At 38.2% G+C, this 9,346-nt stretch overlaps 1 pseudogene across 1 annotated transcript; it reads right to left on the bottom strand.

The window, feature by feature from the left end:
- Positions 1–2,985: 2,985 nt before the first annotated feature.
- LOC148186140 (betaine--homocysteine S-methyltransferase 1-like) lies at positions 2,986–6,357 on the bottom strand (annotated as a pseudogene). The gene is made up of 4 exons (XR_015775255.1): positions 6,337–6,357; positions 6,007–6,139; positions 3,942–4,118; positions 2,986–3,310 (listed from the first exon to the last, which is right to left on the bottom strand). The product of XR_015775255.1 is annotated as a betaine--homocysteine S-methyltransferase 1-like (transcript).
- Between the last annotated feature and the right edge of the window lie 2,989 nt (positions 6,358–9,346).

Raw genomic sequence — 9,346 nt, 5'->3', positions numbered from 1 at the left:
TGAATGTGTTTTCAAGACAGTCTTGTGTGAACCTAGCTGTCAACACAAACCTGCGTCCTTGTGACAGCATCTCCTCCTGTATGGCTAATATTGATGTTGCCATTGTCACCCCTGTTTGTATAGGCTTCCAACCTCCCTTTTTCCCAATCTTCATCCCACAGAAGAGATAAACTATGTCCTGGAGGAGGGTGACAGCCTTCTGGTACTACTCCATTGTTGTCCTGCTCAAGGCTGTAATGGGATGGCGAGATGACATCAGATCAAACCAGTGATCAATCTGCTCCAGGAGCCATGCTGTGGTCATGTATGACAGAGGGCGTTTTTCTCGTTGCACCATGTATTTCAGTCCAGCACTTGTTGCCTTACTGAAAACATTTAGGGCAGAAAAACCTCTGTTAACACACCAGGTTCAAATTTGATACACTGCATCCTTCTTTGCAGGGTTCATATTCCTGACAGGGGAATCTGCAATTCCTGCAGAGTTTTGTAGCCAGTTGGTCCGCAGCAAAGTGGATTTTTAATGCCTTTTTAATTGTGTCGTTGCTCCATTTCATCCCTTTTGTGGTTAGTCTCCCCAGTGCCTTAATTTGATCTTTGGAAAAAGTTTTCTTTATTTTTTTGTCCCTAATTTCAATGGCCTTTTTGAGAACTGTACTTTTTCCTTTGTAACTACACTAGTTCAATGAATAATGGCCACGCATCGTACTGATGTCTTTTTGAGTTTTATTCCTTCTTTCATCATCCGCAGACACCTCAGACACCTCAGACACCGTGAAAACGTGTGCGCCTCTTGAACCACATAGAATATTAATATTTTGGGGCCGTATGTACTTCCTCAGCAACCATGTTAGCACTCTGCTCTGTAGCCATGTTGGCGCTTCAACCCATAATGCCACACGTGCAACCCCTGAACTCTGGTCATGTGACCTATCACTCCATATCAAATACATTAATTACATAAAGAACAATACATCCCTTTCAACCAAACAATATTTTTAAAAGGTGGTATATTTTTAAATCATTTTTAAATTAAAGCTATCTTTTTAACAACCCATTTCTTACATTTTAATCAATTTTTAATAACCATGAATTGAAACATTAATGAAATTATGACAGAAAATGTAAAATTTCAAAAGGATTTCAGTAATAAATGTCTTTCAGACAGTTACATCCTTCCTTAATTTTCTTAGTTCTGCCTTTGCTTTTTTGCTGATTTTTTCTTGTCTCTTTAATTTTTTTAATAGATCTGACTGACTGATTGCTGGCTCACTGGGAAGCTGACTGGCTGCCGGCTTACTGGGAAACTGACTTTTCGGTGGTTCACTGGTTAGCTGACTGGCTGCTGACTCACTGGTTAACTGACTGGCTGCTGACTCACAGGATGGTGTTGGTTCTCTGTCTCGCATCACTAGCCATGTCCTCCCTTTCTTCATTTTACCTTACCCCTCTCTTTGAAACTGACCTTAGTAGAAGATATGACAGAATTAGTTTTTAAATAAAAGTTGCTTGAAAAAAAAACGATCACTTTAATTATTAACAGTTCAGACTTATACCTGCACCACTGTGAACACTGTGACTGTGATCAGAAGCTATTGCCTCAATATTTACAGGTGGAGTGGTGCACCGTGTTAAGGGGGCTCGTCTCTTTTTGACCACAAGGCGATGCACAAAGATGGTTGGAATTGCATCTGTCCGCAGCCTAGACTTGCCCTTTTTGATCCTGACAAACTGGTCTGCCTCAAAATGTGCCTGCATAGGGACTTGAGTTTACTTTCCACACACAAAATTTTAATTTTTTCTATCTACATACATATCCCTTAGTGGTTAAACGCACAAGTTCTTGGGGAACAATTAACACTTACTGGGAAAACATAAACTCATTATAAATCAAAAAGACAACAGAAAAAACTAAATTTGTATGTTAAGCATTTACAACTCATGAATTTTCATGGGGGAAAAGATCTCACCAATTTCAAGGCAGTTCCTCATGGATGCTTATGTGGGTTTGTCTACTAATTTTTCTACTTCTCTTTCAACACAAGAACTTCAGGAGGACTCTGGAGCCTGGAGACTTCCTGCTCTGAAACAGCAACCTCCTTTCCTCCTTATTTTTAATAAATCAAATTCTAAGCTACCAAATGTTGTGGTCTTTGTTTGTGGAAAAAGTACAATGTAATTTTGGTATATTACCTCACATATTTTTCTGTTGTTGTAATCACTTGTTACATTAAGATTGCTGTGGCTGACTTTTATCATCCATGTTTTTCTCCTTTCTTTGTCAGCTGGGAAATCGTACATACGTGCACTTTTCTCTGATCGATTTGGGCACCCCCACGCAGCACAGCAAACCATGATGGAGACTACATGAGTTGGAAAATACAATAGAAAGGGCATAGACAAACTGCTATATATGCTATTGATATTTCTGAGTCTATTAGATTTATGCATGTTAAAAAGATCAAATCTACATATATATTTATGCTGGTGCTGCTGCTAGGCCATTGACCCTTCGTGCTGTCAGCTGTCTGTCATTGATAGTCACCTGCTGGTCTCCCTTTCTAAAAGTCATAAAAATTACATTAGTGATTCAATAACTTAAATTATTGTTGGGATTAAATCATTTAAAGCAAGAAAATGACTGCAAAATGCTCTGTAACCCAGGTAACAGGGACCTTAACTGTCACCAAGACTAGTAAACCTGTTAAATCTGTTAACACTAATCCTCATATATCTAATAACTTCACACACAGCACATAATGATATTGTTGCTACATGCGCGCTTCATACTACTACATACGTTGTGTTACATAAATATTGTAAATTGATGCATTGATTGACCACTAATTACCTAAAAACCGGAATTTCCTTTCTCTTAACCGTTGTTTTAAATGGGGCGCCAGCAACTTCCGGGAACTATTTGAAGCCTCCATGTGTCACCCGAGCATTTTGAACTTCCATTGTCAGTACTCTGTTTATTCTAGTGCACTAGCCCCACCCAGCGGGTGCGGACATGGATGGGCAGAGAGGACGGCTGGACGCAGGCTTTTTGAGAGAAAACGTGAGAAAAAAAGAAACCTGTACCTCGCTCTGATCCAAGGCTTGGTGTGCATCTCCAGACCACTGCCCCACATGCCATGTTTCTCAGAGCCAGGGGGCAGGAAACCCCTCTCACATGCCAGCTCCTCAGCCAGGGCGCGGGTGTGATAGGGTTCAAATCCGCAGCAGCCTCCGATGTAACGGATACCGGCATCGTACGCTTCACGGGCGTATTTCTGCATGTCCCATCTGGTCAGGATCCTCGGCTCCAGACCTGTCGCAGAACACACAGCTGTACATCAGTGTCTTCCATTTAACAGTGTTGAAGCGTCAGGCCAGGGACGTTTCTAGGACTTAAGGACATTTCTAGGATTTTAGGACATTTCTCAGATTTTCTGATGTTTCTAGGATTTTAGGACATTTCTAGAATTTAAGAATATTTCTTAGATTTTAGGATGTTTCTAGAATTGAAATTTGTTTTTTGTTAGGTAGTTACAAGAATTTTAGGACATATCTAGGATTTTAATATATATTTGGATTGTAGGACATTTCTAGGATTTAAGAATGTTTTTAGGACTTTAGGATGCCTTTAGGATTTTGGGACATTTCTTGGATTCTAATTTTTTTTTTAGGATTTTAGGATACTTCTAGGATTTTAGGACTTTTCTTAAGGTCCTTTTCAAGGATTTCAGAAAAGTAGGGGCATAGCTAGGACCTCTGTCGAGGTTGCAGGAGATCCTCCACTGCCATTTTTTTGATAAACAATCTCTAATTTGATGCTGTTTATGGACTCTAGCACATTATGTATCCTTAAAGTACAAAAACAATTCCCAGTGTGATTCACTTCATTTCTTTTGTTAATTCAGCCCACGGGCCGGTGATGAATATCACCGGTGAATACTTACTGAAAGGGAACTCGGGCAGTGCGGTGATATTATGGCCACTGCCACACTCAGGAGTGCGGTAAGCCATCGGCTGGGTCATGTAGTGAGCCTTCAGCCTGGCTCCCTCCTTCATCATCTTTGCAGTCTTCACACAGGTCTCTGGGTCAAAGTGGCAGTATACACCCACGATCTGAGCTCCTACAGAGAGGAGTCACAAAACGTTATCACTGCTCATCATCATAAGTGGCAAGGTTTTTTTAAAAAAATAAATAAATAATTTCCATCAAGGTCACCATATCCTCGGGAAAGATTGTACCTCAGTTTCCTGTGGGGTTTCAGCAATAGAGGGGTCGTTCTTTGGATTTTAAAAGGGACAGAATGCTGATTTTAAAATGTAAAAGTTCAGTTTGTTAATGAGGATCTCTGCCTGTGAACAGCTGCATTAAGTCTTTAGTGACTCTTAAACCTGATGATGGAGACTTGGAATTTGTGACAGAAAACCTGAATTACAAACTGTTTGATAAACATGAGCGAATGCATTTTTACTGTTCACCACATACCTCCGCAATCAAGAAGTCCACATTTTTCTGGACAAAGACGTCTGTCTGTTTACCTTAAGAGGGCTTTGACTTCAGTCTCGCTCTTGCAGCTGAGGTAAGCTCCTCCTGCAACCAGAGCATCACCCTCATCGGCCACCTCCCTGGTCAGGTCACAAGCTGCTTCGTTTATTTGCTGCCCCTGAACGTCAGAGGACACAATGAATGCAACTGGCTTTCAATTACCGCAGACGCTGTAAACAACATTTAATGATTATTAATAAATTAAGTAAGCATTGGTGGATTTTTCTTTACTTCTTCACTTCTTCACTTTTCTTATGCTGCTGTTTGACGCCTTTCACTAATATTTCAAACTGAGAACTCTGAGCAACTTGGTGAAATTTATGTCAAAAACATGGAAAAAAGGATATGAGCAGCTTGGCAAGAAATGTCCCTCAATTTGCAAGAAATTAAAAGATTAACAAAATCATTTCACAAAAGCTAGGGAAAAATGTTTTGGGAAAAAAACGAGTGAAATACTATATGTATAATTGTCATTATCAACCTGGGCCATAACTCACCAAACTAAACTGCAACCTATTTTCCAGTTGAAAAAATGAGCGGTGAGAATCATTGCCTTCTCTGGTCCAAGAAGTCTAACTAAGAACTAAATATTGACCAAATTAACAGCTTTTGAGCATGGCTTGTCAATAAAATGCTTTCCCCCTTCTTTCATAATCTCTTTATCACTAACAATCAATTTCATGATTACTCCACCCTGAAAAGCACTCCAGTTTTGTCCCCCAAATCACGAACCACTTTATCCCAACTGAATAAGACATACTTAGGTTCCAAGATATGGAATTCATTTTCTCCTCACCTGGTTAGACTTTTTCTTTCATTCCTGTTCCTCATAACCTTCCTGAGGTAAAAAGGTAACATCTGCAAACTTACATGCCACACAAGTTTAAGATTTGAATAAACTTGTGTGGCATGGAGTAAGTCTTTTTCCTTCTCCCTCCTCTTTCCTCATGTGCACTGTTTTTGGAAAGCCTTGCATCTATGTGATGTGAGGTTTTAAAGGGTTAAGCTGCCAATAAGGGCCCATATTTCAGCAATAATTGAACACATTTGATAAACCAAGTAAAATGACATTATTCTGCACATTATATGACATAAAATTACAATTAGAAGTTGTCCTACTGTACTGTTTTTCTTTATTTAAAAAGGAAGCTCTCAAGTTAAAATAATCATCAAATATTCATGTTTGACCTTACATTGAAAAAAAACTTTATTTAATAGGAGAAATTTCCAATGGATTTCAATGGTTATGGATGGATAAAAGCGACCAGTGGGGCAGGGCAGACGGTATAGTGTGGATGCACCATCAAGGTCTGTGAGCGGCCCTGCTGCAGGTAGTTGGAACAAGAGGCTTCATGTGCAGCTGCTGTGACACAGCTGGCGCACTGAGGGAACAAGATGTCTCTTAGACCTTGACTTTCAAGTTGGGAAACACATGCATGCACAGAGACATGGAAATGATGTAATACCTGCTTCAGGGTACTCGGCTGCAGCCTCAGGCATCCACGGTCCCGCTTTGACATAACCTCTCTTCTCAAGGGCGAAGACAAAGCCTCCGTCCCCAATAACCATCTCTCCTGCATCCAGACTCTCCAAAATCCCCTGTGTGACATTCAAGTGTGCATGAAGCACAGAGAAGTTTGTTACATGGCATTATCTTGACGTAAGCAGTATGCAACACACCTCCGTTTGCGCAAAAATGCACACATGCAATCAAAATCTGACAAAACTAAAAACATATTGGTATAATATCTCTGTGGTGCACATTAACTTAAGAGACATCTTATTCACTCACTCACCCTCTTTGCTCCGGGTGCCATGATCATTGCAGCAGTAACCGGCCCTCTCTCCTCAGCCACAGAGTCCCACTGAGTTTGCAGAAGCACTCTGTGGAGGCAACCATGCTACATTTATAATCCAATAAGGGTGTGGTGCTGCTGATGTCACCAAGAACCGCCTGCCTCTTATATACTTATCTCTGTTTTTTCTTTTTCTTCTGGCAAGTTTGCAGCTTATTATTCACAATGTAGCAGCAATGCATGACTCTAGGTGCCCCATTGATATTTTCTGGAATAACTCAATCACTTTACAGCAGGGATATTGAACTTGCTTTGCTTGGGGGCCTGCTTTTGCAAAATGACAGGAGGCCAGGGGCCCCATATATATTTTCGAAGATCTGAGGACATTTCTATGATTTTGGATGGTTTCAAGGATTTTAGGACATTTCTAAAATTTTATGACATCTCTCGGACTTTGGGACTTTTTTAGGATTTTAAGATATTTCTAATATTTAAAGACATGTCTAGGATTTTAGGACATTAGGGTTGACATTATGTATTTTATGTACTAAAAGAGGTCTGCCAGTCGGGTAAAACACACTCTTATATTTCCACTTAGCTAACTGTGCAGATGCAATATGTCAGCTGAAGCTTATTTGCCTTGATTTCTTTCAAAAACATGGGAAGCAGGCAATGAGCGATGAAAGAAGATATACCCAAAAGTTAGCAAAATTAGTAAAAAGTACAAGAAAATCACCTGGAAAATACTGTGGAAAAAGGGAAAAAGAAAACAAAAACAAAAACCAAGGAAATGACCTAGAAAAGGTGCTTAAGAATATAACTAAAAAAAATTTAAAGTACAAGAAAATTACCTAAAAAAAGTGTGGAAAAAAGAAAAAAAGTTGACTGAGTTGAATTACCTGGAAAAGGTGCTTAAAAACATAACTATCTTTATCATAAATGAGTAAAAAGCACAAGAAAATTACCTAATGATTAGTGTGGGGAAAAAAGAAAGAAAAAGATAACAAACGTAAATATAAAGTTTAAAAATTAACAAATGACCTGGACAAGGTGCTGAAAAATATAACTATCTTAAACATAAATTGACATCTGTAGTTATGATAATTATGGCTGTAATTTCAAAAACATGGGAAAAAGGCATTAAGCAATGACAGAAGAAATGACCCAAAAATTTGCAAAAAGTAAAAGAAAATTACCTGAAAATACGTGTAGGAAAAAGAAAAAGAAAAACAAAAAGAAGAAGAAGAAAGTTAAGAAGAAACATAAGGAAATGACATGATAAATGTGCTGCAAAATATAACTAACATATATTTAAAGCTGTAATTATGATAATTATGGCTATAATTTACAAAAAATGGGGGGGAGGGAATAAACAATGACAGAAGAAATTAGCCAAAACATTAGCTAAATTAGTAAAAAGTACAGAAAAATTACCTGAAAAAGTGTGGAAAAAAGACAAAGAAAACAAAAAGAAATAGAAAGTTTAAAAATAAGGAAATTACCTGAACAAGGTGCTTAAAAGTATAACTATCTTTAACATAAATTAGTAAAAAGCACAAGAAAAAAGCATAAGAAATTACCTGGTGTGGGAAAAAAAAGAAAAACAAAAAGAAAAAGAAAGTTAAGAAGAAATATCAGGAAATGACCTGGAAAAGGTGCTTAAAAATATAACATACATTTACATCTGTAATTACGATAATTATAACTATAATTTCAAAAACCTGGGAAAAAGACAAGAAGCAGTGATACAAGAAATGACCCAAAAAATAGAAAACACTAAGCCTCCGACTCTCCAAAATCCCCTGTGTGACATTCAAGTGTGCATGAAGCACAGAGAAGTTTGTTACATGGCATTATCTTGACGTAAGCAGTATGCAAGACACCTCCGTCTGCGCAAAAATGCACACATGCAATCAAAATCTGACAAAACTAAAACCATATTGGTATAATATCTCTGTGGTGCACATTAACTTAAGAGACATCTTATTCACTCACTCACCCTCTTTGCTCCTGGTGCCATGATCATTGCAGCAGTAACCGGCCCTCTCTCCTCAGCCACAGAGTCCCACTGAGTTTGCAGAAGCACTCTGTGGAGGCAACCATGCTACATTTATAATCCAATAAGGGTGTGGTGCTGCTGATGTCACCAAGAACCGCCTGCCTCTTATATACTTATCTCTTTTTTTTCTTTTTCTTCTGGCAAGTTTGCAGCCTAATATTCACAATGTAGCAGCAATGCATGACTCTAGGTGCCCCATTGATATTTTCTGGAATAACTCAATCACTTTACAGCAGGGATATTGAACTTGCTTTGCTTGGGGGCCTGCTTTTGCAAAATGACAGGAGGCCAGGGGCCCCATATATATTTTCGAAGATCTGAGGACATTTCTATGATTTTGGAAGGTTTCAAGGATTTTAGGACATTTCTAAAATTTTATGACATCTCTCGGACATTGGGACTTTTTTTTAGGATTTTAAGATATTTCTAATATTTAAAGATATGTCTAGGATTTTAGGACATTAGGGTTGACATTATGTATTTTATGTACTAAAAGAGGTCTGCCAGTTGGGTAAAACACACTCTTATATTTCCACTTGGCTAACTGTGCAGATGCAATATGTCAGCTGAAGCTTATTTGCTTTGATTTCTTTCAAAAACATGGGAAGCAGGCAATGAGCGATGAAAGAAGATATCCCCAAAAAGTTAGCAAAATTAGTAAAAAGTACAAGAAAATCACCTGAAAAATACTGTGGAAAAAGGGAAAAAGAAAAGAAAAAATAAAATCAAGGAAATGACCTAGAAAAGGTGCTTAAGAATATAATTAACAAAAATTTAAAGTACAAGAAAATTACCTAAAAAAAGTGTGGAAAAAAGAAAAAAAGCTGACTGCGTTGAATTACCTGGAAAAGGTGCTTAAAAATATAACTATCTTTATCATAAATGAGTAAAAAGCACAAGAAAATGACCTAATGATTAGTGTGGGGAAAAAAGAAAGAAAAAGATAACAAA

This window comes from Plectropomus leopardus, chromosome 20 (genome assembly GCF_026936395.1).
Source record: "Plectropomus leopardus strain MGB_pleo_1.0 chromosome 20, ASM2693639v1, whole genome shotgun sequence".
Taxonomy (NCBI): domain Eukaryota; kingdom Metazoa; phylum Chordata; class Actinopteri; order Perciformes; family Serranidae; genus Plectropomus; species Plectropomus leopardus.
The sequence above is the reverse complement of the archived record's forward strand: the minus strand, read 5'-3'. Positions and strand labels throughout refer to the sequence as shown.